Below are 8,554 nucleotides of genomic sequence, written 5' to 3'. Positions count from 1 at the left end.
CGTTCGGCTGAAAGTCTCCTTAATAAAGGTAACTAACTAACTAAATAGTAACGCTTGTGTCGGTTACTATTGCACAACAAAATTTGCTAACCCGCTGTTCACCGAATGGCAGGATGTTATTTCCCGCAATTGAATGGAAACCCCCGGTGTGGTTTCTGCCTTATGGTGGAGGTTGCTAAAGTAGCTTTATCAACGCATTGGTGTGGGTGGCCTAAGGCCTGAGTCCTTTAAAACTTTTCTAGTTTCGAATAAGAGGAGCGGACTGGCTGATTTTGAGCCAAACGAACTGTCAAAGCCAGAAACAATCGAGCAGTGCCTATCTTGATAGCATTGGCAGTGTTGTTAGAAATCACCTAGACATAGGTTGCCTAGGCAGTTTGTTTTGAATCCGCTCCTCTCTTAGACCCTCTCTAGTTTCTACCAGACTTCACGTGCCGTCGATGCTTCCTTAACATGGACGTAGTTTATGGGGTAAAGCAGCAGGATGATCTTCCCTGTTGCCTGGCTATCCTTATCTGCGCTCACGGCTTCATAGCTTCCATCTTCCTCCCGTTTCAGCTTCAAAGTGCTCCAGAGGTCTTCGAGCTCCAGGAAAGAATAAACGGTAAATTTCCAGGTGGCCCAATTTTCTCCTCCCGTGAGGCGCTCGATTCCGGGAAGGCTTGAGTTCACAAAGCTACTACCTGTGGCGATTGAGGATACGGTGGAGGTAGAAGTCATCTTGAGTTCTTGACGAAACGGTTAAACTATACTTTTTTCTTGCGACCAACCTCCTCCGGCCAAAACAGAGTGTCACCTTCGTGGGACCGGAGGAAGGACAGCAGGCGCTTCAGGAGGCATTCTTCTTTATATATTTGGCCGTTGATGGTGCTGGTCGTTATGTACGGCTTGCTGAATTTGCCGCACCCACAGATTGCCTGCCACACTAAGCACTTCTTGGCAAACTTGTCGACCGAAACTTCTCTAGAACATCCAGGCAGGACTTGCCGATGAAAAACTCCAGGCCAGGGATCTGCTTGGCGTCCGCTTTAATGTACGCCTCGTCGTCCATTACGATGTATTTCGGCTGCGCCAACCACTCGCGTTACAGCTTCCTGGCGCGAGATTTGACCACCGTATTCTGTTTTTTTTTCGGTTCGGTTAGGTGCCTTACTTACTTTAAAGACATGCAGGACACACTCTAAACTAATTTTACTCAAAAATGTCATTAATTTTCACCCATACAAAATTATAAACAAAGGAAAATGTTGCATTTTTTTCGAGTATTATCTTTACATGAAATCGTATCATGTTTACGTCAAAGATGAATTACGTCTCGTATAAATAATACATTTTCAAAGTTTGTTCGTGTTTCTGTCATCAGAGTAGTCTCACTCAACTGAACAACTCTTCTCAAGTCTAGAGACAAACCAGCTCAGGGCTGAAAATCTCTACAATAAAGCAAAAGAAGAAGAACTTTTCTGAAGACGTGAACTTTTCATTTGGCCAATATGATGGACAAAACAAAATGTTTGCTCTCTAAGACTCAAGGGGCGAGACATCATCATTGTATCCAGTGTTGGAAAAGTTCCCGATATTTCACGAAGTTCACCAAGGGAAAAGTTCGCGAGTCATAGTGAGTTTTCGCGAACTTTTCCATCACTGATTGTATCTAGATACATTGCCAATATTTGGATATATTCATGCCAAAATTATACTATCACAGCAGCCTTAAATCACTTTTATACTTTGACAGTTAATTGCTGATCTGAGTCACACTCGCATATTCAACAGAAAGATAATTGAAAAACTAACTTGATAACTTGATTTTATCTGCATATGCTTTCAAGATTTAGCGTGTAACTCTAAATTCTTCAGCCTTTTCCGGAAACAGTCCCTCCTCATGCTCACGGTTTAGCATCCATCTTCTGAAAATGATAACCGATCTGGGGGAAGTTCATGGGAAACAAATAGGTATCGTGCATTGACTACTATAACGACAACCGAACTTGGCAGGTCAATATAGAATATCTTTTTTATTAGTAGAACCACATCTTTTTAATATGGGGCGACCTCGGCGTAGTGGTTAACATCCATACCTCTCACGCCAAAGTCACGAGTTCAAATCTCACCCTCGGACAAGTCACAAATGACCCAAGAGTGTTAAAATGACTATGGAAAAAAAAAGAACATCTTTTTAATGAATGTGAACAACATGCCCTATCTAAAAAAATAATAATCAAATTCCGAAAGGATATCAAGCGATGCACCTGTGGGCTATTGCGACAAAGCCATCCCAGACCGAGCATCAATCAACTTAGAAAACCATACGATGGACTGAGACCCGATCGGTTCTAGCAGTACTTTCGGAAGTCATTGTTTTTAAGGATGACACGATCGAATCCCTCCCCCCCCCTGCCCTTCTTTCGTTACGTAGATATTTGTCCATTCAGTTTATTTAGAAAATGTGAGTTTTTACCATTCATCAATGCTTTTGTGCAGCATCATATACATATGTTGTACTTCTATGATCCGGGGGCATCAGAAGAAAATCCATATAATTTGATTTATTGACCGTGTAAATGAGAGACTTCCATGTAGTTACGTGCAGCCTCGTGATGAATAAAATTTTACCGATTTGAATATTTTGTTAGTGTTTTATGTATTTAGCGTTTCTTTGTATTAATTTCTAGTCTGTGAAATTGTATGATGTTATGAAAAATATATTGAATGTTTTTGCCTTTTTTAATGAGCCTGATGCAAGGTTTACCCATGAAGGATTTTCCCCATCGTATCCCTGCTTAAGACAGTACATGAAGTTGAAGATATAAAGTCTGTATCCAAAATAATCCGAACACATCAAAACTTAAGTAAAACTCAAATTTTTCAATTTATTTCAATTGTAGTTTGGATTAATGATTTAAAAATTCACAAATTCAAAACATAGCTATTTGGTATTTGCATAAAATGTTTGAACTTTGCGCTTAAATCCATCCATTAGGGGTTTATACAGGTTCCTCAGATACCGTGGTAGCCGCCTTTGTCCAAATTTGTTGGAAGTGTTTGAGACCTTTGATTCCGTGTTTCTTTCCAGAAAGCTTCCGCTTCATCAGAGCCCATATCTCCATTCCATTCCATTGGATAATTTGGCGGATTTGCAGTTTTTCGTACAATATTCACCAGATTTGCTTCGTACCACTCCTTCACACCATCAAAATGACATGATGCCAATTCGGGCTAGAACAAAGGGTTTTCTTTGTGGCTTTTGATGAAGAGTGGCAATCGCTTCTACAGATTCTTGCAGACCTTCTTGTTGATTGTGCTTGTAGTGACGAAAGGTTTACTCTTTTGGCCACACGCCTGCCAAATAAGGTATTTTTTGGGAAATTTGAAGTCCATAATAATGCATGAAAACTTTGTCAAATATTCGCAGTACAAACTCCGAGCCTGTAGTTCTGCTGTCAAATTATGTTTGTCATTGCGATTTGGAACAGTTTTTACTTTGTACGACTGCAGCCTCAGACGCTGTTTTTTTATTTTTGGACAAAACCAGGTGACATTCCTATTTTACGAGCCACCGTTCGAACAGAGAGATTTGGGTTTTCCTTAAATGTCCTCTTCATCATTCCATGGTTTTCATCACTTCTCAGTTTCCTATCGACCGTCAAACGTTCCGAAAGTTATTTGAGCACACCGTGAACAGTGGATTTAGAAAAAAAAAACATTTTTTTTTTAAAGTTCCCGTATTGACAAGTCAGGATTTGCATTACGTCGGTACAAAATCCACTCGCGCACGTGTTTTGCATTCGTCGCCATTTTGAACACTAAACATGGAATGTAAACACCAATCATAGTTTTTTTCATCAATCACGATTTTTTTTACCCCTACGTGCAATATTTCAAAAGCTGCAGTGATTTGAATGTGTCCGGGTTAATTTGAATGCAGACTTTAAATTAACAATAAACAATAGACAGTCATGCTTAAAATTATAAACACAATTCCTTCAAAATCATGCACGTACAAAAGAGACTAATTGATTCTCCATTGCGTCGTACTGCAGGCAAACTCCGCATCGAGCTTCCACGAACAAATTAGAAAAAGTTCAATCGACGAAACGAAATCAACAAACGCAACTGCTGGAAGCTTTCAAAGGAAGGTAAACAGGACTCGGGAAACTTTGGACTGCTCGTTCATTGAATCTCTCGTGCGTGAACTCTCAAGTTGCTTCCAAAAAATGTGCACGGCATAAAATTCTGTGGTTTTACTTTTACAACTGCCTTCCCAACATCCCACAAAAAAAAGTAGCTCATTATATTCTGCAGTTGATTTCCTTATTTCATAGCTTTTATTATTTCTTCACCGCAAACACACACACACACACACTTGCCCCAACCACCCCCTCCCCCCACATTCACCCCCTTTATAACGTAGCATAATTCTCATTTACGACCCGCTCCCTCCTTCGGGCTCGAATGGCTTTATATTTTATTTGCTCACTGCTTGACTCACAAATCACACACGCATTTGTCGTTATGAAGTGGAAATCTGTTTGAATTAAACCTTAATACCATTTGCTTTACGATCGGGAGCTCGACCCGAGTTTTATTACAAAGTACCGTGGACCCCCATAAAGCTATCAACCGCACATCTAGCGAAAATGTAGCAACGGCAGAGCTGGTTGCGGTTGGCCGGAGGTTGAAGTAATGTGACACACTCGTCCCGATAAGGATTCGCTGCTCCGCGTTGTGGCCTCGTCGTCCTTTGTCAACTTTCACCAACTCCACCCAGTTGCAAAATCGCTACAACTGCTTGTTAAGTCCTGCATCTCGTCTTGCAGCACTCCACACTGCTGCTGGCGTAGGTAATAGGAAACCTGCCCAGGGCCACCTTAAGCAACCGAGACGAAATGAATTTTTTTTCACACAAGCGCTCATACGATAAACGCTTCGTTTTGACTCCCCCAATGAGGTCCCTGCAGTTGAATTCCGGGCATAAATGTCTGAAATAAAAGGAATGTAGAAATTTATACCTCTTCAATGAAATGTATGCCCGGTCTCATTATGCCAGGCTGCCGAACATTGTAATTAAATCAGACTTCGTCAGCTGGTAACCAACTGCATCACCAACTAACAATTTTAGCTACAGACCAGGCCACCTTCTACAGTCAAGATTTGCCTTATGCAGGTATTTTTTTTTGTCTATATAATCTGGTCTACAGTCAGACGTAGTACACTCAAAAAATTCCACATGCCATCATCATGTGTCTCACACTTAATTTTGCACTTATTGTGAAACACATCCATTTCATGTGTGAATCTTATGCTATGAACCATGCCTGAACACTATGGATTTGAATTGTGACACACTTCGATTCTATGTGTTTCATATGGTGATATCAATAGCTTTGCACACCATAGTTCAATATTTTACAATATTCTACTTTATCGACTTCTACTTTACCGACTCTAAAAATTGAAACGACAAATATATGATCAAAACTGCCAGAGGCCAGAGCTTTCACATATCTTTTTAATGGGTCTGATTTGGGATTCGATCATGGACTGTTGGGGTAAGCTGCTGCCGGAGTCTTCGTTCTATCTCACTGTGCCAGGGTTGTTCTCATATATGAGGCGGGTTAATAGGATAAAGTCACAACTCTTGTTTTCGATGTTTACCTTTCTGAGCAAGCAATTCACATCGTATTGAAATGCAAAACACTTTAAATACATCTGTTTTGAACAGTAGCGTGATTCAATGTGCAATACACTTGAATAGAAAGTGAAGAATTTTCAACATTTCAAAGTTTGAAACACTCTAAATTAACGTGTATAACACATCGAACCAAGGTGAAATACACTTAAAGTAAATGTGATTCTGCATTTAAAAAATCAAGTGTTTAAACACTTCGATCAAACGTGTGAATTTTTTTGAGTGTAGTAATAATCAAGATGATTCACATTATTTTATGGTGATCCACTAAGGTCTAATTCATATACACCTTGCTAATGATATTCATCTCAAGCATTGGTTTCATTGGTTTTTATCTATTTTCGGAAAAAATCTGATTTTTTTTCTATTGAAAACTTAGTTTCTATTACAATAATGTATCTATATTAGAAGTAGGCGATAAACAATAACTTTTAAACGTTCGTTTTCTGCAGCATTACCATTTTACCAAGCATCGAGTTCCCCAATTCAATGGAAGCTTGTTCAATTTCTGGGAAAATAGCGCATGCATTTCACACTACTAAAAACAACTACTATTAACTGACTGTTTTATTTCGTCAGGTTCATCGACCAATTCAATGGATTGATTAATCAATTAATCACTGTCTACAAAATAATCATTAAACTTAGTTGCAACTACTTGTTCTGACTGTTCTAATGTGCCATTAAAAGTTATGGACCGCGGTTTGCAAATACTAGGTTTTAATAAAGATTTCAAAATTTTCCATAACTCTTTGCTGTTGTTTTGATGCTGATCAATCTTCCTTTGAACATATACACAACGAGTTTTCTTTATCGATTGTGAATACTTATTACGCGCGATTGTGTACCTATTTCAATGATTGTCATTATTTAATATGCAAAACTTTTTGTACCATTTGTCCCTTTTCCGTTTAAGACGCAAAAGATCCAAGTTGTACCAGCTGTTTGAGTTCTTCAAAGAAACAACCTTTTGCTCAACGTTGATTAGTACACGTCTTCAAAGCGTTATTAAGAACAGCTGTAGATTAATCTATGTTACCGGCCGAAAATGGAAAATCAACGCTCCTCTCAACAAGGTTCGAAACAGCTTGCTTCGAATATTTCGTCCAGCACTTCAATTTTACAAAATTATCGTTATTGTTAAAATGGTTTAAGACATTAATCACTAAGGTCTCATGATCGGTTATTTTCAAATCAGTATCCGTAACTGAACAAATGGAATCAAAATTGGAATAAACGTGGTCAATTAAAGTTCTACTGTGCCTGGAAATACGCGTATATTCATTTACCGTTTGCTTTAAATTAAAAAACTCAGCTAAACGCTTCTTCGATTTATGTTTATCACGCCAATTAATATTAAAATCACCAGTCAATATATTTAATTTACTAGAATCAAAGAATGTCTCGAGCCAGTTCTCTAAAACTTCAACAAAACGCTGGTCACTAGAACTGGGAGAATGATACAAAACACCATAATGACCCATCTTCATGCCACGTACAACTGTAATGCCCAAGAACCAGTTGCCATCAATAACTTCCTTGGTACGAAGGTTGAATTGAACTGATTCTTTGACATACATAGCAACACCGCCAGTGTGTCTAGAATGTGATAAACAAATACATATTCTCAAAGCAAAAACTCTGCTGAATCGATTGGTTGTCGTTTCACTGGCTGGAAAATTTTGCGTACCGAGATAGAGGGCCGGGATCAACCCGTGTTCCCGGTAAAGTAGGAAATGCCACTTTCTATCGACATAATTTTACACTTCACTTAACGTATATTACTGGAAATTGATAGTTCTAAGTATATATGGTGTAAAGACACCATATACGCCCTCAGGGAAACTACTGGCCTGAAGAATGATCCGTAACGACCGATAAAGTGGCCACATTATAAGCAATGTCCAAGAACCTTGTGATTTTTTCTATGTTGTTCAGAATCAAGAGATCAAAGCGTATTTAATATGGAAACTATATGTTGGGGTATAGTGGCCATATTATGGTTCTCCGGATAATCTGGATTGAGCGATAGAAGGCCACATTATAAAAATTGTCCTTGAACCTTGCAGTTTAATCTATTTTGAATCAAAAAAAAAAAAAAGAATCAAAAGATGAAAGCGTATTGACCTTGGAATATATATATATTTTGGAATATAGTGGTCATATCCTGGTTTACCGGATAATCTGGATTGACCGATAAAGTGGTCGTGATTCTGAACAAACAACAGTTCTAGAACATTTTTTTATAATGTGGCTACTTTGTCGGTCATCCAGATTATCCGGAGAACCAGGATATGGCCACTTTATACCAAAGTTTTAATACTTTAATAAATTCGCTTTGATCTCATGATTCTGAACAAACACAGAAAAAATCGCAAGGTTCTAGGACATATTTTATAATGTGGCCACTTTATCAGACGTTCCGGATCCTCCTTTAGGCCAGTAGAGTTTCCCTTGGGGCGTATATGGTGTCTTTACACCATATAACTTAGTGCTATCAATTTACAGTAATATTCGTTAAGTAAAGTGTAAAATTATGTCAATAGATAGTGGCATTTCCTACTTTACCGGGATATCAGCTTGATCCTGGCCCTCTATACATACATACATTTATTTGTACAACATCACATTTAGGATAAGACATAATTAACAATAGTACGCCACAATACTCGGTTTGCGGCTGCCGCTCTCCATCCTCGGTCATGCCCAATGCTCGCTAGATCACGCTCTACCTGGTCCGCCCATCGTGCTCTCTGCGCTCCACGCCTTCTTGTGCCAACCGGATCAGTAGCGAACACCAACTTTGCAGGGTTGTTGTCCGGCATTCTTGCAACATGCCCTGCCCACCGCATCCTTCCAGCTTTG

The 8,554-nt window shown here is 39.1% G+C and overlaps 1 pseudogene; it reads right to left on the bottom strand.

The window, feature by feature from the left end:
• Positions 1-417: 417 nt before the first annotated feature.
• The window catches only part of LOC135701887 (uncharacterized), a 28,079-nt pseudogene continuing 19,942 nt past the window's right edge, over positions 418-8,554 (bottom strand).

The sequence above is a fragment of the Ochlerotatus camptorhynchus genome, unplaced genomic scaffold (genome assembly GCF_037179485.1).
Source record: "Ochlerotatus camptorhynchus isolate MF236.1 unplaced genomic scaffold, CSIRO-AGI_Acam_v1.1 ptg000178l, whole genome shotgun sequence".
NCBI classification, from domain to species: domain Eukaryota; kingdom Metazoa; phylum Arthropoda; class Insecta; order Diptera; family Culicidae; genus Ochlerotatus; species Ochlerotatus camptorhynchus.
The sequence above is the reverse complement of the archived record's forward strand: the minus strand, read 5'-3'. Positions and strand labels throughout refer to the sequence as shown.